Source organism: Taudactylus pleione, unplaced genomic scaffold, assembly GCF_031769625.1.
Source record: "Taudactylus pleione unplaced genomic scaffold, aTauple2 ptg000739l, whole genome shotgun sequence".
Classification (NCBI taxonomy): domain Eukaryota; kingdom Metazoa; phylum Chordata; class Amphibia; order Anura; family Myobatrachidae; genus Taudactylus; species Taudactylus pleione.
This window is the reverse complement of record NW_028285141.1, coordinates 410,267-434,428: the sequence shown is the minus strand read 5'-3', so window position 1 is coordinate 434,428 and position 24,162 is coordinate 410,267. Positions and strand designations below refer to the sequence as shown.

The 24,162-nt window shown below is 43.5% G+C and overlaps 1 protein-coding gene across 1 annotated transcript in view; it reads right to left on the bottom strand.

Annotated features, from left to right (window-relative positions):
- Positions 1–24,162, bottom strand: part of SHROOM3 (shroom family member 3) — a 260,069-nt gene that overhangs the window by 190,843 nt on the left and 45,064 nt on the right. Inside the window, exon 2 of the mRNA XM_088457135.1 lies at positions 2,893–2,988. The gene's annotated coding sequence lies outside the window, so the exon portion shown is untranslated. The remainder of the gene's footprint in view (positions 1–2,892; positions 2,989–24,162) is intronic.

The following is a 24,162-nucleotide window of genomic DNA, read 5'->3' as shown; positions in this document are numbered from 1 at the left end:
CAATACATGCTAAAACACAGGATACTGGAGTGAGGATATCTCTAGGTATACCCATATCGGATATAATACAACACACTTCATGCCAGAAGGTACATATCTTTGGACATTGCCACATAAGATGCCAAAAAGTGCCTCATGGTAAATTACATTTAGGGCATTGTGTATTTGCCCTACCCCCAATTGCATGTAGTCTGGTAGGCGTCATGTACACTCTATGAAGTATAAACAGCATTACGTGGACTAGCCAGGACCTTGTCCCACTACTCATCAGAGAGTACACCAACATCATTCGCCCATTTCGGTCTAATATGTACTAGAACTGAATCATGATGTCCATCCAGCAGTTTACTATATATAATAGAAATCAGACGGCGGGAGCCTGCAGATGATAATAATTTTTTAAGCAATGAATCTTGAAGAAGCAAAGGAACTTCACTAAATTGAGCATTAAATGCATGCCTTAGTTGAAGGAATCTAAAAGTATTCCCCAGGGACTTTGAACTTGTCTTGGAGTTGCTGGAATGATTTCAGATACCTTTATATATGGTATAATTGCCCAATAGAAATCACACCCCACCTTTTCCACACCTCCCCAACTTGTAGCTCAGAGTGTTCAGTAAGCGCTTTTGCATAAACTAACGGGGTATCCGGATCTAATCCCGCATCTTGTAGAATCCGCGAGGGCAACCTCCAGATCATTACAGCTTGTTTAAACAGAGGAACCCTGACCACTGCCAGATTATCGCTAAGGAGTAGCTGTACCGGAGATAGGCCCGTGCCACTCCCAGCCATAATGAGATTAGGCAAAGAATCTACATGCAACTCTTGAAACCATTCCCACAATTGCGTCATCACTTCATTTTTACAAAAGCAGGTGAAAATTAAAATTTTCACCTGTAATTGCAAAAATTAAGGTATCGGGCCATTCATTAAGAAGGTAAGGCAGGAGATATCTGTGATATCTCCTGCTTACCTTTCTCTGGCAGAATGGCCCAGAATGGGATTGAAATGCCGTCGGCTGTTTATCTGGGTTCAAATCCCGATAGCGGCTGCCCGACAGGATGAAAATCCCAACAGAGGCAGGTAAGTATGCTAACCTCCCCTGTCCCACCCTAACCCTCCCTTAGTGGTGCCTAACCCTCACCTTCCCACCTAGTGCCTAACCCTAGCCTCCCACCAGGGAAGCCTTACCCTAACCCCCCCTTACCGCTCCCTAAACCTAACCCTCTCGGGGGGGTGCCTAAACCTAACCTCTCCCTGGGGTGCCTAACCCTCCCCCCTAGGGGCGCTTAACCCTAACCTCCCTCCCAAAACCTAACGCTAACCCCACCAACTGCCCTAAACCTAACCCCCCCCGCAGCTAACACAACGGGTGCCCCGGACTTACCTCGTTCATCATGCGTCGTTGTGGATTCCAGCATCGGGATTATGATAGGCGTCGGTATTTCGATGCCTATCATAATCCCGATGCTGGAATCCACAACAACGCTAGTATGGGGACAGAATTCATCAAGCTCCAAAAATACAATATTTTTGGAGCTTGATTGCAGGAGCATTCGCCATCTTCAGATAGTGAGTGCTCCTGCTACCCACTTCTTCCCTATGTAAAGGAATCCCGGGTTGTGAAGAAGGATCCTTTTGGATCCCTCCAACCCCTGTCCGGCTCCTTCCCCCGGACATCGGGATTCTTGTGCGCATACGTGACCTGTAGGAGCAGTGAGGTCGCTCATGGAAACAGCTGATTTACAGATCAACTGTCTCCGCGCCGGAGCTATGAGGAATTGCTCTGGCGTCCAGGGCGAGTTAGAATGCCCCACCTCCCTTTCTTATGTCAGGTTGAATTATACATTGTTACTTTATTACAGATTCAGTTACCTGGTAGAGCAGGAACATGGATGAACAGACTATAAATGTAGTATCTATGTTATCTAAAAGCTATGTCCTCTATAATGGTTAGCCAAGCCTTTGTGGTGGCTGACCACACCAATCTGGAGGCTGGCCACACCCTTTAAGCATGGGCCCCTAACACTGTCTTCCCTCGATGGGCCCTTCAGGCCCCAGGCCGACACCGATTTATGTGATACTAAAATAATATGAAATGGGTGAGAAAGCGCACTTTTTCACATTCTTTTAGTAAAGAAAAAGATTGATAAATACAGTAGAGCCCATTATCTTTTAAGCTTTAAAGAATACAGCAGATATTGCGCTTGATACAATACAGCAGATATAAAATTCTGTCTCATGAAAGAAAGTAGCAGAAAATATTTTAAACATACAAACAAATTCTACAATCTATGCACAACCAATGAAAAAAAGCATCTCTCAGCCCCAGTGATACATGTGTAATCAGTAAATCAAAAGCAACCAGTTAGTATGAGTGACGGTCATCATCATTATCATGCATTGTCACCAGCCCTCAATAGATGCGGCCACTGACAAGCATATTCACTTCTCTGTGTGGGTCTGAAATTGTTTGCAATTACACAAACACACCCTTACTGTACTTTGCTTATGTTAGACCGTGGTAAATCATCCCTTTAAGGTATATTCTTTGGCAAAACAAAAGAGAAACATATCAATGGTAGTCCTTCTTTTTCAGGTGTCAGCAATCATTATATATTTAAATAATAAAAACATAGTGACGTCATAAGTATACAAACATAGTAAAGCCTCAAAAAAAGTAATACATTGTGCAAAACAAACTATATATTACAAGTTACATCAAAATTCATATTACTTATATACTGATGAAACATTTGACTGATCTCACTTGATTTAGCTTAAAAGAATTCCATGGGATCAGTTCATTTAGGTGCACCTAAGTCATGCCGGTTTGGCCAGTGGCTTATGTTATTTCATCATGCGGCCTACGAATGGAACCATGTTACTTACTGCTTTGCGGTGCCTCTTCGGCAGCTGTTTGTGATATTTTCTTTTTCCAAAGAGGAAATATTTGTCTGGAAAACGTCTTCAGATACAAGCTTTAATCTGGAGGAAAATAAGGCATTTATGTTAACTATGTGATATCATGCACATTACAGAGATTAATAAGCGATGTAGTAATGGTCACCAGGCTAATGGTAGTCAGCCACTAAAGCCAGGCTAGTCGTTGTCTTTGCCTTTAGCAGCCCCATTTCCCATAGAAATTAAAGTGTTCACCCTAATCCTCCCCTTAACCCCACTACTTACCGTCAGGATGCCGGCCCCGGGATTCTGACTGGTGTTGGAATTCCGGCACCGGCATCCCGACAGCCAGGATTATAACTACATCCCCTCACAGACATGTTAGTAGTTACTTGGGGGTCTATTCACCATCACTTAATTTATACAAAAGCAGGTGAAAATTAACATCTTCACCTACTTCTGTATAAAATAAGTATGTGGGGTATTCATTATAAAGGTAATCACTGATATATCCTGCTTACCTTTTAGTCCCTATCTGTCCCACTGTCCAAAAATACTAAACTTTACATTATACATTAGACATCTTCACATGGAGTTTGCTCCCACACATCACTTTGATCCCTCCACCACTGCTCGGCTCCTTCATCCAGAAGTTGCACATACGTGAACCCAAGCTCATGCATGTACAGTTACACCAGGGCCGGATTAAAGGGGGAGGGGTGACAGGGGTGGTCATCCCTGGGCCCCCACACATCAAGGGCCCCCAAACCCACCAGGGGTTAAAAGTGGGCCGGAACGGGAGACGGAACAAGTTCCGCCTCCTCAGGCTCACCTAACCCCGGCGTTGCAGGGAGGCTCCATTAGCCAGGTGCTTGCTAAGATTTTGTTAACAGCGGGCGCCCGGCTCCCTCCCCGCAGCACCAGCCGGAGGCTGGGGCCTACACCTGAGCTCCGGCCTCTGGCTCCCACAGTGCACTATGGGAGAGACGTCATGATTTCTCTCCCATAGTTCTGAGGAGCGGCCAACCAGACGGATGCGGACGTGGGAGAGGGGCTTAAGATAAGTATAGTGGGGTTTTTTTGCATTTATTTTTCAGTGTAAGCGGCTTCATTACTAGGGGCACTGCTACTGGGGCCACTACTACTGCGGGCACTACATCTGGGGGATTGCTACTGGGGGCACTACATTTGGGGGCATTGCTACTGGGGGCATTGCTACAGGGGTCACTACATCTGGGTGCATTGCTACAGGGGGCATTACATCTGGGGGCATTGCTACAGGGGGCACTATTCTGGGGGCATTGCTACTGGGGCCACTACTACTGCGGGCACTACATCTAGGGGGAATTGACACTGGGGGCATTGATACTGAAGGCAATGCTACAGGGGTCTCTACATCTGGGGGCATTGCTACAGGGGGAACTACTCTGGGGGCACTACTACTGTGGGCACTACATCTGGGGGCACTACTACAGGGGGCACTACATCTGGGGGCGCTACTGGGGCATTACTATTGGGGGCACTACTACAGGGGCACTACTATATCGTCCATATTTTATAGGGGTCCCCACATTTTTGTTGCCCAGGGGCCCCCACAGACATTAATCCGGCCCTGAGTTGCACTGTCGAGTCAGTTGATCTTCAGATTAGCTGTCTCCGTGCCAGAGCAGTGTTGAATTGCTCCTGTACTCGCGGCGAGTTACAATGTTATCAGGGGCCCCTTCATATACATTTACACACTTCACAGTGTATTTGGTTAACATTTACAGCTAATGAGGATAACTGGTACACTATTACAAACATATTGTGGTAGTACAGTGCCTGCGCTAGTGCTGTGAGCACGCTAGCCATTGCCTCCCCACACGTCAGAAGTAGTCCATCCCAAATTGCAGATCTCAGCAGACGGGACCACCATAGTGTCCTCTTGAAACTAGGATTGTGGTGCTTTACTAGCTAATACCTCATTTCAAATGTAACAACATTGATATAGAGAAGCAGCAGTAGCAGCAGCAGAATTGTATGTAAGCTGAGGACTGCTTATCCTTCTTGTCAGCGGAAAGTACTCTGTGTGTTATGGCATGTTTGTCAAAGAATAGTTGCAGGATATCCCCTCAAAACATTATCAAACGTTTCAGTGGGTGCGAAACTAATTGAATACAGCCCTAAATAGTCAATTAACTAAACTGTAGACATTAGTATATTATTCCGGAATTCTTAACATGACAATATTAACATAGGGAACAATGACGATGTGGTTTTGGATATTTTTCCTTAAATGTCTACCAGATTTATCTTTACATAAAAGGATTACTGACAATCTAACTCTATTGTATAAATTTGTTCAGATACCTTTAAAAGAAAATATTAAAGAATTGTTCAGCAGGTCACCAACCAGCTGCCAGTTAAAATGCTAAATTATTGTAGTGCTTGTATACTGTAACATCAAGTAACATAAGTGAATTAAGAAAAGGACAAATAAGGTTTTGAGTCATTTAGCTATAATGATTTGGCACAAAATAATGAGATTGCTTGGGAACGGAAGAATGTATACTTTCCTAAGGAGTCTCTTATTGGTTTTTCAAGATGCATATGTTAGCTTGGCACGCAAGGCTCTTGGGAGGATTAATATTAATACACAAACATGAACTTAGCAAAGTTTCTGTACACATATCCAAGATAAATATTCTGTGACTGCACATTCCACACTATTATCTAACAGGCTCAAAGGTCAATAAATCAGCAGCACTAATTACACAGTACTAAGTAATAGAACACTTATCATTAAGTTACATCATATGACTATTTATTATAGAACAGTACACAACCATCATTATTACTTCCATAAAGAATCTATGACAGACACAAAAGGATAATGTTTGGCACAAAGGAGGTCATTAACGAAGAGTCTTGGCTTTGCATCTCTGCACCTGTATGGTCTGTACAGTCCACTTCAAGTGGTATGCCCCTAGCTTGCAGTCTTATGAAACACCTGGGTTACCAGGAAGCGCACCTCCATGTCCCATTACAGTCTAGCCCCCTATCGCTTTAGAACCATCCCTTGCAATAAAATAAACTGCAATCTTACATTTATTTCGTAGATATGGAAAAAGTTGTTTGAATTTGTACAAAAAAATTAATCAGCATGTAATTACCAAAAAATGGTGAATAGGATATCCGAATGTCAACATGTTCTAAATGTTGACAGTCAGAATGTCAACATGGAGATGTTGACATTTTGATTGGGTGTATCGTTAGGGGTTAGGCCAAAATAGTAACAAAAATTAATGTTGACAACCTGGTGTTGACATGTTAAACATCAACATTTTGAGCATGTCGATATTTTGCCCATGTCGAAAAATTTTTCTGGCGACCTAACGTCCAATTCAAACTGTCAACATTCAGAACATGACGACATTTTCATGTCATACCCGTGAATAGGCCAAAATCCTTTATTTTCAGCAAGACATGTAAAATGTACCTTTGTTTAGAACTACAAAGGTCCCATAACTCTTGCACAGGGGAGTCTAATAATAGTAAACTTAAATAATTCTGACTGTAGCAGGATGTCTACTATGCTGTATACTATATGAGTTAATGAGTAAGTGTTGTTATAGCTGAATGCCAATCCGTTCAGTAATAGATGATAACACAATCATTGATCATCTATAATTGCTATGCTTATAAAAATATTTTTAATAATATTTATTATAGGATGTTATAAAAGTAGAACTGTGCAGCTCCTTCAGCACTTAATAACAGCATCCAATGTAGGGAAATGTAGTTCTTTCTTTCCGGATAAATATCTGGGCTAAAGGGGTGGCTGCTCTACCCAGAGGGTGTGTGCCGATGGCTCCCGTATTTGGCCACTCCCCCCAGTACTTGGGCCCCGGTCAGCTCTTAACAGGCCTGGTGGTAACCCTCGTACTGTCAGTCTATTCGAGCATAAACATACATTGTAGGGGCTCCCAGGATTATTAGGAAGAAACACACAAATCATTTTGGGGAAAAAAGTGTTACTTTGTCCGGTAACTAGAGCTCCCATATATTTGAAATTAATAATTGGTACATTCAGACAGGGGTGCAAGTAGTAATTTGCAGGCCCATAACAACAGTTGTAAAGAACCCCATGTACTGCCGAATAGCAAAAATACTCACATGGAAATATGGGAAAGGCGAGGAAGACAGCCACCCACCCCCCTCATCTGTGGGCGCCATAGCAGCTGCACCAATGGTTGTCAGTGCTATTTTTCAGCAGGAACAAGCAGCAACTCAGCTCATGAATCTCTCATTAACTATGACGTAATGTCCTGGGCCAAAATATATTTTCCATAAGATAAGTTTTATTTTAAATTCCCTTTTGATTGTCTTCTTTTCTAAATACTACATAGCGTTCCCGCTAGGCTGTTTTAGCGGGGCGCGGCGCCCTTCTGGAGGGCAAAAAGCACCCTGCCCTCCAGGAGGAGGGCAAAAAGCGCCCTGCCCTCACAGCCTGCGGGTGCCGTTCTCACCCGCGGGACGCAGTGTCCCGCGGGTGGAGAAACATGCGGTGACCCGGTCACCGCCGGAGAATAGACGCCGGGCGCATGCGCATGGCATCTATTCTCCCTTTCTGCAGTGCTTGGGGGTTGCCCGGCATGTCCGTAAGCACCGGGCACGTCCCCAATTATGACGAAAAGGGGACGCGTCTTATAGACACGACCCCTTTTCATGACTACGCCCCCTTTTCGGGCACGCGCACGCACAAGGTTGCCCTCTCTAGCTCCGGCACCCTGCCTGCCGCCGGAGCTAGAGTAAACACTACTACATATATATATACACATCCTGATACTATGGCTCTGACCATAACTCTACTTTAAATTAGGTCCCAGATAAAAGGTAAAAGAATTTTAAGAATTTATTGAAACTTCCTGTTTATTTGGTTTCACCTAGAATGTAAATGATGAAAAATAGGTATTGCGACATGGGAATACATGGGTCCATGTCTATGTCTTCATGCGAGATTGGAATACATGGGTCCCTATCTATGTCTTCATGCGAGATTGGAATACATGGGTCCCTATCTATGTCTTCATGCGACATGGGAATACATGGGTCCCTGTCTATGTCTTCATGCGAGATTGGAATACATGGGTCCCTATCTATGTCTTCATGCGACATGGGAATACATGGGTCCCTGTCTATGTCTTCATGCGACGTGGGAATACATGGGTCCCTATCTATGTCTTCATGCAACATGGGAATACATGGGTCCCTATATATGTCTTCATGCGACATGGGAATACATGGGTCCCTGTCTATGTCTTCATACGACATGGGAATACATGGGTTCCTATCTATGTCTTCATGCGACACGGGAATACATGGGTCCCTATCTATGTCTTCATGCGATGTGGAAATACATGGGTCCTTATCTCTGTCTTCATGCGACGTGGGAATACATGGGTCCCTATCTATGTCTTCATGCGACGTGGGAATACATGGGTCCCTAACTATGTCTTCATGCGACATGGGAATACATGGGTCCCTATCTATGTCTTCATGCAACGTGGGAATACATGGGTCCCTATCTATGTCTTCATGCGACGTGGGAATACATGGGTCCCTATCTATGTCTTCATGTGACGTGGGAATACATGGGTCCCTATCTATGTCTTCATGTGACGTGGGAATACATGAGTCCCTATCTATGTCTTCATGCGATGTGGGAATACATGGGTCCCTATCTATGTCTTCATGTGACATGGGTGTACATGGGTCTCTATCTATGTCTTCATGCGACGTGGGAATACATGGGTCCCTATCTATGTCTTCATGCGACGTGGGAATACATGGGTCCCTATCTATGTCTTCATGCGACGTGGGAATACATGGGTCCCTATCTATGTCTTCATGCGATGTGGGAATACATGGGTCCCTATCTATGTCTTCATGCAATGTGGGAATACATGGGTCCCTATCTTTGTCTTCATGTGACATGGGAATACATGGGTCTCTATCTATGTCTTCATTCGACATGGGAATACATGGGTCTCTATGTCTTCATGCGACATGGGAATACATGGGTCCCTATCTATGTCTTCATGCGACGTGGGAATGCATGGGTCTCTATCTATGTCTTCATGTGACATGAGAATACATGGGTCTCTATCTATGTCTTCATGTGACATGTGAATACATGGGTTCCTATCAATGTCTTCATGCGCCGTGGGAATACATGGGTCCCTATCTATGTCTTCATGTGAAATGGGAATACATGGGTCTCTATCTATGTCTTCATGTGACATGGGAATACATGGGTCTCTGTTTATGTCTTCATGTGACATGGGAATACATGGGTCTCTATCTGTCTTCATGAGACATGGGAATACATGGGTCCATATCTATGTCTTCATGTGACATGGGAATACATGGGTCCCTATCTATGTCTTCATGTGACATGGGAATACATGGGTCCCTTCTGTGTATTAATGTGACATGGGAATACATGGGTCCCTATCTATGTCTTCATGCGACATGGGAATACATGGGTCCTTTCTGTGTCTTCATGCGACATGGGAAGACATGGGTCCCCTATCTATGTCTTCATACCCTCATGTCTGTTGCTACGTGTCCTGGTTGGTTTTCATGTGCTTAAGAATAGACTTGGTGTTATTGACCTTTGGAGAGTTGGCCATGGTTCCAGTAAGGAAGTCAAGTTAACATTGTTCGCTGATTTACTTTTATACTTTATAGATCCAGATATAAGTTTATTGCCCATGTTGGAAATAATTGCGTGTTTTGGTGAAATTTTTATAAATCAGCTGCCCTCTACAATAGCACCCTCTTGGGCATGTGTCATGGTTTTACATTGGGGAAAATGTGATATCAAATATCTGGGTATTTATATACCCCACAACATTCATGACCTGCACCCTCTCAATGTTAAAAATCTTATGTGCTCTCTTCACACCCTCCGGTCTTGGCACCGCCTTCATCTCTGCATCCTTGGTAGATCAGACCTTATTAAGAAGATTATACTTCCGCAAACCTTATAGCCTCTTCAAGTATTAGCTATTATACTTACAAAATCAGATGAGGCTGCTATTCTTAAGTCCTTTCATTCCTTTATTTGGAACGATAAAAAAACCCTGAAGTCAGCATGGTTATTATGCAGAAGACGAGATTGAAAGCCGGTGTTGTATACACAGGCTGCTACTGCATATGAAGATATTAAGGATTTGTTGCATAAACAGGACATGTACACTAATACTTTTTTAGAACAGTAGTTTATACCCAAGATGGATTTAACCTGTTTTCTGCATATGCATAAACAGGAAATACCCTCTCACTTATTAGATAACCCACTTTTGATTTTGTCCACATGGAGTACTGTGAAAAATGCATGGCACCTAATAGTCATCGTTCTATCTTACTTCCCCTTGTAGCAAACCCTGAGTTTCAAGATGGTGGGGACAATTTTCCATTCAACTCTTGGGCTAGGCATGGTCTTGGGACTATTCATCACCTAGCTGATATTTAAACCAAAAAATCTCTCTTTTTCAGAGGCGAGCTCCCACTTCCCTTTTCTTACGGTTCATAATTGACGTTTCTTGAAGGTCGAACCAGCACTACACTTAGAATGTTCTGGCCTCCTTATCTACTCAGGATATGTCTAACACCAAATGACTTGGTATTTCAAAGTGAGTATATTCTGTCTAAAACTATTTCCTATTTTTACACTACTCTGCGCGTTCCTTATTATGACAAATGTGGGTATACAGGTATTCCCCAATGGGTTTCTCACTTTCCCATGTAGATGAAAATATACTTGTGAATCATTTGCTTTATACGAACAAAACCCTACCAGCAGCTATGTATAAAGAAATGCATTTCCAACTGTTTTATAGAAGTTATTTATCCCTTTTCAGGCATAGTTTGAAGGAATGACAACCTCATTCGTCCTGTCATAAATGTGCCTGTGTAGATGCATCAATCTATAATTGTTAGGGACTGTCCATCAATTAAAAGGTTTTGGTTGCAAATTAAAACCGCTGCTATTGACCATCTTCTTAGTTATCTCCCACTGACACCTGAATGAGCCATCCTTGGAGTGACACCTCAGGGCTCTATATATATCAGGGGTAGTAGGAAGCTACAGCTTATTATCTCTGCTGCTGCTGCAAAAGACCAATACTCAATGGATTATTCTGAACCCTCCTAGTATATCCCTTTTTCGGGAAAAGTTGTTTTTCGTATTCAAGATGAATTGGCTGGAGGCCTCGCTTAATAAGGAGGCTAGGGTTCAAAACTTTTTTAAATTATGGGAAAGCTATGTAGACACCCTACCAACTGCCACACAATTGCAAGTTAAAACTTGATCTCAACACACAGGATGGTACAAAACCGGAATAGTGTTGGAAGATGAACCTGTTCAAGTATAATTAATTTCATGTTTTATGTGTAGGATAGAAGCCGCTCCCTTGGGGGACTGTATTATTCACCCTCTCCCTTCCCTCCCCTTTTTTCCTTTTTGTTTATTCCTAGTTTATTTTTATTTTCGTATTCATAATCAGGAAAAAGAAACAAAAAGAAAAACAAAAAATACAAATCAGAACACTTTTTCTTCTTTTTTATTGTTGATCACTTATAAATTATGTTTATGTTTATTATGTTTATATGTAATAAGGATTTAATTAATATCAACTGTAACAAGACTATTGAATATTGTGGTACTATATTTTTTCTTTTTTTTTCTTGTTCTATATATGAATAGTCTGTTATTGTACCATCATTAGTATTGTTCACTGTACTCATTTCTATACCTTGTTCAATAAAAACATGTTTAAAAAAAAATAATCAATAATAATATTTCCACCAAACAAATGCTACTTACCCGATATCTCTATAACTATGAATAACACAAAAAAATCCTACCACTCAAGCTCGCTACCTAGGTATCCTTGACTCAGAACTGTCCATTGTTCACCATATACAATCCTGTCACATACTGTATATCTGAGAAACATTTTCACAATATGCATATATCTGACACTAGATAGCCTACTGCAAAAACCTTAATGGTGCATACACACGGTCAGATCTGTCAGATGAACTATAAACGACGAATGATTTTTACCAACAATTTGAACGATTTTACAAACGATTGAACTTTTTCAGCCTCTATTAAAATGAATGAAATCGTCCAAATCTGACTGCAAACACATCAGATGTCAAATATCGTTATCTGACAAACGGGAACGCGCATCATTCATCATTGCAGGTACACATGTCAGATTTTCTTTCAAATATGAACAATTGAACGATTTTTAAAATCATTATCGTTCAAATATGAAAGAAAATCTGGCCGTGTGTATGCACCATAACTCATGCCTTCATTGGGGGTGATGGGTACTGCACCAGCTTGCCTGGCGTATATTCTGTGATTCGCTCTCCGCATTCTAGGAAAGCAAATGCACATGTATGCACAACTGCAGGCCAGCATGTATCACAGCTTATGACTGGAGAGGCGGAGATAAGGTGGGAAGTGGCATTCTCACATAGCCAAAATGCATTGAGGGAAAATGCATTCAAGTAGACCAGCAATTATCTGCATATACTGTACAACTGTTATAAGGCATATCTATTGCACCTTCTACAGTGCAAGTACATATGCACGCTGATGGTGATGACTAAACTAGACTCATATGTCGCCAATACAAAGCAATATGGGTGTAAATTACAAACAAAAATATCATATTTCTGCACATATGCACCAATTTTGCTAACAACTTTGCATTTTCTATGACGTAATTGATCCTTACTGGTCTTTCAATAACCAGTCTTTCCTATGCTGCTCACTACAGCTCCGTACACTGGGCCTGATTCAGACCTGGTCGCAAGCGCTGTGCGCTCGCAACCGGGTCGATGGCGGGCCAGTGCGCATGCGCACGATGGAGCCGGCTCGGTCTTGCGCATGTGCGAGACCCGAATAGCGACGGGCACTCTGTCACTCCGGGTCTCGCAACAAAGGGGGCGAGCTGTCGATGTTGAGTGACAGCTCGCCCCCTTTGGTGGGCGGGCCGGGAGAGTGGCTGCCCAAACGTAGGCGTTCCAATGTGAACGCCTCCATTTGGGGGCGGCCCCACTGACATCACGAGTGATGTCAGTGCGAGAGATTTCGGCTCTGTTAGAGCCGAAATCTCTCTGTGGCTTGCGGCAACGAGACCCTACCACAAGGGTCTTGTCGCAAGCCCGATGGTCGCGATGGTCTTGACCATCACAACCATCTTCCTGGCTGCTCGCTATAGCTGTGGGTGGTCACCGACAGCTATGCGAGCGGCCAGGAGGCCGTTCTAAAAAAAAAATAGCCCGGCCCTGATTCAGAGCGAGCGCTCTGTCAGAGCGTCCGGCTCTGAATCAGGGCCACTGTACACTAACTATGTCAGATGATAAACAAACTATACGAAATGGTTATGCAATCATTCTCAACCTTTATATTTTTATTTATATAAACCTATAGCTAATAATTTTATCTCACATAGGAAATCACTGTTCTGTCACAAAAGTGCTGTTCTCTAAATAATGTCTGTAACCTAACCCCTGACTGATTTTGTGATATGAAGTGACCAGGTTAGTTAGATTAGTTCCAGTAATTCTGAGATGTTTGCCACTATTCTGTAATTGAAAATGGTACACAACTGGGTGTCTCCAATGTATTGTGTATGCATAGAAATACAGGAATGGGTGCAGGGTGTGCGGTGTGGGCCCCCCTGGACCCGTGTGCACTGCAAACCCTGCACCCATCATAAATACGCCCCTGTCTCTCATTGGTTTGTAGACAACTTCGGCTCTCTAAAAATAATGAGATTATTTGTGGAGGTTTTCATGGTGGTTCAGCAAACTGCCTTTTACTTATATCCCCACCCATTCAACATTTTACAATTCATAAATCAATGAAGGCTTTTTTGTGGAAAACAAATCTATCTTGAAAACAACTGAAATTGGTACACAAACTTCTACATAGTCTACATTTACGAAGTAGATTGACGGAGAGCTCCTATTGTCATCAGTATTATGTAAGATTCTGTTTCCTTATCCTGAAAAAACATACAGCTAAAAATACACAGCATTCATATCAGATCCATTACTTGAACTAACCACACCTTGATTTATTTATATATTAATCTGTAGGAGATTATGCCTAACTAATGGCCTTGGACTCTAAATAAATGTTTGTTACAAGACAAAGCGCATGTGCATCAGATATTTTCTGACCTCTCTTGTTTCTTTCAACTTAATGATTTCAAAGAGGTTTCTTTATATGTTAAACTCATAAATGTTTTATTAGAGGTGCCTTGATAAATTAGATGCCTATCGTAAAAAAATAAAAACAATTCAGACAAAAAAGCTTTCATCTCTTAAAAAGAATTCAAACCACAGAAGGTTCAAAATACAAGATTAGCCTAAGATAGTTTGACAAAGTTAACAGAATTTAGAAACAAATGCAAGACTCTCATGTTTGAGATGGCATTTTAAATATACAAACTCAAAAGTCAGGTAGATTATTAGCCAACACTATAACAGCACTACTTGAATTCCTGATATAGATAAATAAAAAAATACTCAATCCTAAAATATGGTACAACAATTTGAGAATAATTCTACTTCACCTCCTTCCCTCACAGAGCAGACCTATCAGCACACTAGGCCCTCTCCAAACCGGAGAACAGAACCCCAGAGTGGCCTGCATAGTTCCCAGAGAAGCCTGGGTCTCTGGTGAGTGAACACTGCTACTGGTTTTCCTGCTTACACTCAAAACACGATACAAAATTCTGAAGCACGTCTAATGGTGCGTACACATGGTATGATAAAAATGCACGATATGAACGATAACGATGTCATTCATATCGTTATCGTTCAGATCATTCATTTTTTTTGTGCCCTCAAACGACCAGCGATGCGCGGCACGTATGGAAGATAACGTTCATGCAGGCCAACCTGGTCGAGGTTACATAGGGACCCGCGATCAACGGCCCATCGTTGGTGGGTTGCTGGTGTGCTGGATGATTGATATCGATCATCCAGCACACCGGGAAGTTGCAGAGAGATCAGTCAGCAATATCGTTATCGCTGACTGATAGTACCGTGTGTACGCACCTTAACTCTCCAGACTGCAAACTATCAACAAAGCCTAAGCAAACTAGCTTTAAAAAGGAAGAACAGGGAAGCAGCTAACAGTTTTTGTATCCATCAATTACTTTTGTAAATGTTTACATATGTTGTAATGGAAGTGGCACTCCGGCTTGGCTTGTAATGTTGAACATCTTTCACCTAAAGACACAATTTTGCCTACCCCAGGTGTAGACCATGGATCTTATGACCACAGCGTTTATATTAAGCACAACAGATATATATATATATAGTTTTGCTTTTTGGGATTTTTAAACAATTTTTATTGACAGGATGACAGAAAGAAAATAAAATACACATCTGAGTTACATAGAAAATATTGTAACAATACAATAGAGACATTACCAGAGACTTTATTTTAAAGTTTGATAATTGTATGAAATTCTGAACAGCAGGTTGGGAAATGCTGAGTTTGTTACGGTAGCCATTTATGCGCCTGCTTCTGCTTGTATTGCAATTGCATCTGCGAATCCTGCTGGAACGCAGCTGCTAATATATGCAGATGCAGCCACAACCTTATCTGCGCAAGTGCACATAGAAATACCCAATGCTGCCTTCTCTTCTGCAAGCGCACATGCAGACCAGCGTACACATCCGTAACATGTCTCTACTTCTGCAAGTCTCTGCCCACGCAGAGAGCCCATTAAACGGCGTCTAAACGGTAAGACCACCCCCATGTCACCTCCCCTAAAAGCTTGCTAGCTGTCAATCATTGCTGAGTGTTCGCTGGCTTGTGAGTGCCATAACACTGCAAACGCATGTCTGTGCTATGCTGCATACGTACAGGATAAAAATTGCTCAGCTGCATTGATCCAAGCAGATCACAGTGATATCTAGGTTGGGCATGTATTGTTCTTGCTAACACTTCAATCAGGGGCATATCTATAATGGGTGCAGGGTGTCCGGGGAACACAGGCCCCGTGTGCTGGGTCCAGGGGGGGCCCCGCACCGCACACCCTGCACCCTTAATATTACTTACCTCTCCGAAGTCCCACGTCGGCGCGGGCGTCCGACGCTGTAAAACGACTGGAAAATGACCGCGGCGGCCATTTTCCCATCGTTTGCGCATGCGCAGTACAGGGAAAATGGCAGCCGCGGCCATTTTCCCGGTGACCTGTGCATACACTATAGACTCTGGGCACACTCTAGTGCCCAGAGTCTATAACTCCGGCGCTGGCCGCGCACAGCTCAGTGCGCTGCCGGCCGCCGGGCGGAAAGGAGGGGGCCTGTGTCGGAGACTGCACACGGGCCCCCTCCTCTCTAGAAACGCCCGACTTCAATACACAATATTAGAGCCCTACATAAATATCCTTCCATAATATACAGTTCACTAGGAAAACATATTAAAAATCATGTTTCTTGAAAAGCAATTTAAAGTGGTTTAAGGGCCTGATTCAGAGATGTACGCAATGGCAATATTTACGCTGATTGAGCGATTGTTCACATTGCACATATGTGTAAGCCGCACTGCGCACAGAAAGTGATTGGTCTGTGATTACGCTCGCACAGAGGATCTATTTGCAAAGTGAGTGACAGGTAGTCACCATGAGTGACAGGTAGTCACCATTTGGGTAGGTAACTGGGGTGGTTAGAATAACTCAGATGTGTTTGACCATTTAAACACCGTTCTCTGGGTGTACATTAATTAGCCACTTTGTCTTCGCTCGTAGCAGGAGAGTCCTCTGCATATCCGTAGACCCGCAGTGTCTGCGGTATGTTAGACTTACTTAGAAGGCTGATGCCGCCTCATCTGCGTTCAATGTGTCCGGTTTTGTGCGTGAGCTGTGTATATGAGATGCTTTCAGTGGGCGACTCTAACACTGGAAGGCAAGTGATTCATTAGCATATTTCCGAAGCTGCGTTACGTGCGAAATCGCAGCTGCAATTGCATTAGCGTACATCTCTGAATCATACTATAATAGAGGAAGATAACTATTCCAATGACATGACTTGAAGCAATTTGGGTTTATTTATTTAACAGGTAATTGTTTTTTATGTATTTAAGTAAAACACTCATAGCTACAGTACGGTTAAGTTGGTTAAGGGCCACATGGAAATGATCAAGGGCCTATTGTTAGAAGTGGAGTACTGTGACCAGCGCTGTGTCGGTGTGGCCTGTGCCATGTGGGCATGTACATCCCCTACACTATCAGACCCAATGTCTTACTAAATAAATAAAAAGTAGAAAAATTGCATCATTTTGTGAGGAAAATAGAAATAAAATGTGAATAGTTATGATTTATGGACGACCATGTGGACAGCTGGTAATCATCATGCTTTAATGATAATGGGCCTATTATTATCTGGAGCTGGAGCTCCATCCTCCCCATTGGTAACTTTTACTATTAGATAAATGCATTATGTGACAGGACTATTAGGAGGAAGAGAGCATGTTTTACAGGACGGACAGTAAGTAACCTTTGTCCTGAATCTTCATCTGTGAGGTCTGTGCAAAGGAATAAAAAAGTCACTGAAAAATTAAAAATGCCTCTATTATCATATTGCAGATGGGAACTGGGCACCACTTTGTTTTTCTTTCAATATGCATACTACTAAACACAGTTACAGTACATTCAAGATTATTAAATGTATTCATCATAAAATAAAGTGTGGTGTATTTTGTAGAATCTAGTAGTCATAGAGGCTCTTCTGAAAGCCAAAATAAGGATCTGTATAAATATTTACAGAATAGATCCAAAGGAGGGAAGAGGGATTTTGGTAGTAAAGAGGAATAAATAAAATCCAATAACGTCGTTTATTATTTGCCATGTATTCTCTACATGTGAACTGCTTGCCTAGAAGACATAAGTATATAACAGGAGGTACTTCAACAGTTCAAAGCCAGTCACAAATGAAATGTTTACCAATGTCAGGATATACAGTATATAAAGATTAGATGTATATCAGAAAGTAAACTTTCTAAGAATCTTGAAAGCAAAACTTGGTAGCACGGCAGGGCCGGATTAACAATGGGGCGGGTGGAGCTTCAGCTCCAAGCCTCCCATGAAAATAGGCCCACACAGGATCCCCTGCAGTGCACAGTAACAGTGGTGACAGAAACAGTTTTTCCTGTCACCACCAGCAGCCCAGCACATTATCCTCCAGACCGGCAAAAGCATCGTCCACTCCATACCCCCCCCCCAGCATTGACCACCAAAGCCCCGCCCCCTACTCGCGCTAAGCCCCGCCCCCAAACTTGTGTCATTAGTGTAGGAGCCACCTGGTCGCGGTAAATGCTGCCTCCTGGTTGTCCTAAGATCCGTCCCTGGCCTTTCCGAAGTCCTTTCCCACAGCGGGGGAGCCACCTTGTCACTTTAAGCTCCGCCCACTTATCGAGGTAAGCTCCGCCCCCTGGCCACAGTAAGCTCCGCCCCCGGCATACGACACTGTGTCCTCAGTGTGCTGCTATGCCTTGGTCTCGCTAAGCTCCTCCCCATGTCTCCTGGAAAATGTGCCACTAGTGTGGGAGCCCCCTGGTCCCCTGGTTTTTTTCTGGCAAAACCCTCCAAACCCCGCAATCGGGGAGCAGCAGTTCCTGGACCCTGGACCAAGTACAGCATTGTACAGTAACTCTGCAACCCAGGAGGGGTGAGTCAGTGGTACAACCGATTTTTACTTACTGTACTTCGTTGTATTCCTTGTAGTTGTCTGTAATGCAGGCAGCATATTGTGTTTTAAGAACATTCAGAGATATACAGAGTCCCATTGGTTTATGTACATCTAGGATGTTTGTGGGTGTGTGCATGCGAGTCCTGCGTGGTCACTCACAGTCCCATACTGTGGCGTTTGGGAGACCGAGTGGGGGTGGTGACCTGGACCCAGGGGCGTTTCTAGAGAGGAGAGGGCCCGTGTGCAGTCTCCGACATGGGTCCCCTCCTCTCTGTCCGGCAGCGCACTGAGCTGTGCGCGGCCAGTGCCGGAGTTATAGGCTCTGGGCACTAGAGTGCGCCCAGAGTCTATAGAGGATGCGCTGGTCACCGGGAAAATGGCTGCAGCGGGTCGATGGTGGCCCACAGCGCATGCGCACGACGGAGCTGGCTCCGTCGTGCGCATGCGCGAGACCTGGCTAGTGATGGGTAATCCGTCACTCCAGGTCTCGCACCAAAGGGGGCGAGCTGTCGATGTTGAGTGAATACTCCCCCGTTTGGTGGGCGGGCTGGGGGGGGTGGCTGCCCAAACGGAGGCGTTCCCGAGGGAATGCTTGCCATTTGGGGGCGGCCCCACTGACATCACGAGTGATGTCAGTGGAGAGCTTCCGGCTCTGTTAGAGCCAAAAGCTCTCTGGGGCTTGCGATGAATGAGACCCTACCACAAGGGTCTCGTCGCAAGCCCGATGGTCGCAATGGTCTTGACCATCGCGACCATCTTCCTGGCCGCTCGCTATAGCTGTGGGTGGTCACCCACAGCTATGCGAGCAGCCAGGAGGCCGCTCTAAAAAACAAGAAGGCCGGCCCTGATTCAGAGCGAGCGTTCTGTCAGAGCGTCCGGCTCTGAATCAGGGCCAGAGGGCCTGATTCAGAGCCGGACGCTATTTAAAGTGACCATTCGCTCTTTGCGGTCTGTTGACGCCTCCATGTCTGAACGAGCGAACAAAACATGCGGTCGTTATTTTGTTAAAAACGCCCCCTGGCCGCTCGCATCATACGTCATCTCCGCTATTTATAAGATTAATCGAGTACATCGAAAGGCGTATGAACTGCTTGCTATTCTTGTGGTTGCATTTTCCTACCGCAATCATGTGAGCAGTTCAGACTAAAAGACAACCAACTGACGTGGTCGATGACGCTGCTTTGTTAATTATGCACACCCTTAAAACGCCCGTTTTGACCTTTTGGCACACCTGCGTTCGGAATTCCACTCCCCGTTTTCAAGCACCTTCCCCTGTTACCACCCACATACGCCTCACCCTGTCACTCAAATTAGCAGGCATTCGCTATTTTGCGAGCACATGATTTCCGACAGCACTGACTGATTCGCGCATGCGTATTACAACCCATACGCATGCGCAGATGTGCGAACATCGCTCGGAACGAACGAGCGGCCGCTTACGAGCAGCTCTGAATCAGGCCCAGAGTTACAGAGCACTTTACATATACATTAGGGACCTGTGAGAAGGGTATAATTCACTAACAGGGTTCTACAGGAGCTTCTAAGCACTGTCTACACTGCCTAATCCTATTGAGTGGCTGAGTGGACTTTTCCTTTTTTTAACTATATTTTAATTTTTTTAATTTGACTATTTTGTATGAATCTTATATGTTGTGTCGTAAGTGTGTAATTTGTATACCAGTATCAGGCCATCACAACATACATTTCTAATTTTTATTTAACTATAAGATCTACAATTATTTCTATGGGGCATATCAGGTTTCAGACCCAATAATTAGAATTTCTTATCGCCACTATTTGCGGCAATAAGAAATTAACTTTCCCCCAAATGTACAAAAAAATCAACTGCAGGAACAGGGACTCCAAAAGGAGCTCGTCCCTGCGATGTGTAAAGAAGGGAAATGATCACAAAATGAATCATTTCCCTTCTATATCCGTGGCCGTCCTGCGCATGCACTGTCAGCAGACCACGCATGTGCGGAGGCCATTTCTGAGGTGGCCTCTCCCTGTAATTTTTGGCCATAGGCTACTATAGGATAACGCCATCTGGAGATGCCGTTATCCTATCGGGGAAAGCTCTGAAATGTGAAAGGTTCATCTGACAGCTTCACAGCCCCATAGAAACATATGGGGGCTGCAGCTGCTGTCGGAAATGGAAGAACCTTCATACATTCAAGGGATCCTTAATATTTTGGGGTAGTTCCCAAAAACTAGTGTATTCGGGGAATATCCTCCAAATATTATTTGAAAAGTAAGCCCCTACATCATTAGATAAACTACTCATAATTTACCTATTTAGGGGTCTATTTACTAAGCTGTGTTAAGAGATAAAGTGAACGGTGATAAGGTACCAGACAACCAGCTCCTACCTGCCATTTTTCAAACACAACCTGTGACATGGCAGTTAGGAGCTGATTGGCTGGTACCTTATCACACTTCACTTTATCTCCTAACACAGCTTAGTAAATAGACCCCTTAGTGTTATATTAGTTTATTTTTAAAGCATATCCCTCTAAATTTATACTCTATTAGCAGAAGTAGTTCTGGTTATGCACTAGGAACTTATACCCCAACAAAAATCCTGGGTCTGACACGGGATTTGGAACATGGTTCCAAGCCGGGGTCAGATGCGGGATTTACCCCTTCTCCATTATGGCGTTGACCCGGTCGATTCCGTTCACACTGCACCCGGGTGCTGTGCTGGCGCTTGGCGATGACGGCATCACTAAGTCCTGGAAACTCCACCCTGAATGCCGGACCGGAGCAAACCGGGCACCAGGGGAGGGGGTCCTTCCTAGTGGGGGCAGTCATTTGGGAGGCTGTCTGTGACAGCTGTCACCGGGCAGAGAGAGATTACAGCCTCCTAGGACCCTTTTCCTCTGAGCCGCTGCCGGGTTGACACGGCAATAACCCAGGTATTTTGGGCAGTGGAAAAGAGGTATTAGATTACAATTACAATGCTGACGTCTGTATTCAAGCAGTGAAGTGACTACTATCCAATGGGTGGGGATGCCAAGCTGAGTCTTTGCCTCAGGTGACAGAAAGCCTAGCTTCCACCATGTGTGAGTATATACTGTGTGTGTATATATACATTATATAAAGATATACATACATGAGGCAAACGAAGGCGGCACTCAGGAGCACAGGCCAGACCACCTGTGTAGACCACACCCACACAACACTGGTCACACCGCCCTGGCGACACACATTAGGCCCTTCATAAATTTCAGCTCCAGGCCCATGTGGACATTAATCTGGCACTGAGCACGTGGATATGAAAATATGTAGTTACGTATTATCTGGTGTGTGAGTAATATCTACCTAATGTCTATGAACATTAGTTCCGCCTCTCAACTACCTTCTATGTACAAACCACTTTAGATGGATTATGAGGTTGAAACCAACTTGGCCTCTCATAAATGCATTACACCATTAATATATTAGTAATCAAAATGTTTTATGGTTATCTAAAAGGGGTATGGACCAAACAGTGATAAATTACAGTACTGTCGTTTGGTCATAATTTTTTACATACAGACAAGGGGGTATATTTACTAAAGGATGATTTTATTTGATTTTTAGCGTTTTAAAAAACAGTGAACATCAATGTTGTATTTCTGGGGCTAAATCAAACATTTACTAATACTGAAAAAAACAAATAAAAAAATTGTCTGTTAGTAAATGTGAGATTTAGCCCCAGAAACACAACATCAATGCATACTTGCCTACTTTTGAAAAAGCATTTCAGGGAGATTGTGAAAGCAGCACCTATGAGGGCGTGTTACAGTGGGCGTGTACTGATAAATCTGAGAGGCGTGTCCTAAACCTGACTTACATCCAAATGTAAACCAGCCCAAAGCCTTTAATAAGATCTGTTTGTTGATGAAAACACACTGATACTTTTCAGAAATTCATAGGGATCATTGTGCCTTATAATAACCAATGCAAGGAAATTACACTAATGATCCCATTTGAATGTATATATCTCTGTTTTTTAATATAACAGCTTCATAATGGGGGTAAGGATGAAATGAGGGAGATTGCTAGACTCTTCAGGGAGACAGGGAGATTGCTACTATTTCAGGGAGTCTCCCTGACAATGAGGGAGAGTTGGCAAGTATGCATCAATGTTGATCTATTTTCATCGATTTTAAATCAATCAAAATTGACGTTTAATATACCGCTTTGTCTATTAAACAATCGATTGAAAAATATAGTTAACAATTATTGGAATTGCTCTATAATCCTAATGTTATAAACATAAGAGGTCCAATGTCTAACATGCTTAATGATATCCACAAATGGCTCACTTCTCTATACCACTGTCCTGCTGAGCAATTCAGACAACAGAGCACCAATGCTGTGCACTAGCTACAACAGCTCAAACATGTTCATTATTAAGGTCCTATATAAAAATCTAGAAGGAAATGATATGTGCTATGCTGTACCCTGATAAAGAGGGATTTGAGCACACCTCCCAACCATCCCAATTTTGGCAAACCAGACCTGTGACCTGTGGGTCACAGTGTTCCGCAGGGGGAAAACGTTGAGAGGTCACTCACCTGCTGCACTGCAGAGCTTGGTAGCAAGTACATATGAAAATATTTGCAGAGCAGTACATATTAAAATATTTGCAGAGCAGTACATATGAAAATATTTGCAGAGCAGTATAACAGTGAATGGATGCTGCATGCATGCGTACAACATTTAAACAAAGTAGAGAGAAGCTGTGGACATCCCAGTAGCTTGGGAAGTGCTAGGTATGCCCCCAGCATGATGAGCAACTGGCATACAAAGTCCCGACCCCCACTCCCAAATGTTGGGAGGTATAGTTTGAGCAATGGTTTAGCCCCAAGGACACAGGTCCTGATTCAGAGCCGGACACTCTGACAGAGCGCTCGCTCTGAATCAGGGCCGTCCTTCTTGATTTTTAGAGTGGCCTCCTGGCCGCTCGTATAGCTGTGGGTGGCCACCCACAGTCATAGCGAGTAACGGTTTACCCGTCGCTATCCGGGTCTCGCGCATGCGCACGACGGAGCCTGCTCCGTCGTGCGCATGCGCACTGTGCCAACATCGACCCGCTTGCAAGCGCTCGCGAGCGGGTCTGAATCAGGCCCACAATTCCAACTGGACTCCCACATGCTACTTTGCTGAAAATAAAATGCAGCCTTATATATTTGCTATGGGTCAAATATAAAGTAGTTTTTAATCTTTAGGCAGTTATTGCCTTTGCTTAATCATAGGTCTAATAATATTTTTAAAAAGCAGCATTTACAATACTTTTAAAATATGCAGTTTTACTTTGACTAATGTATATCTTCTTCCAACATACTGGATGATCCCACAAAGTATGAAAGGTAAAATTCACTAACATCACTCTACTTTACCCCTGGGACACAGTTCATCTCTGGGTCGCTTCTAGTGAAGTGGTTTAGGGTGGCCACAGTTCAGTCTTTAGTAGTAAGGAGACAAACAACATAA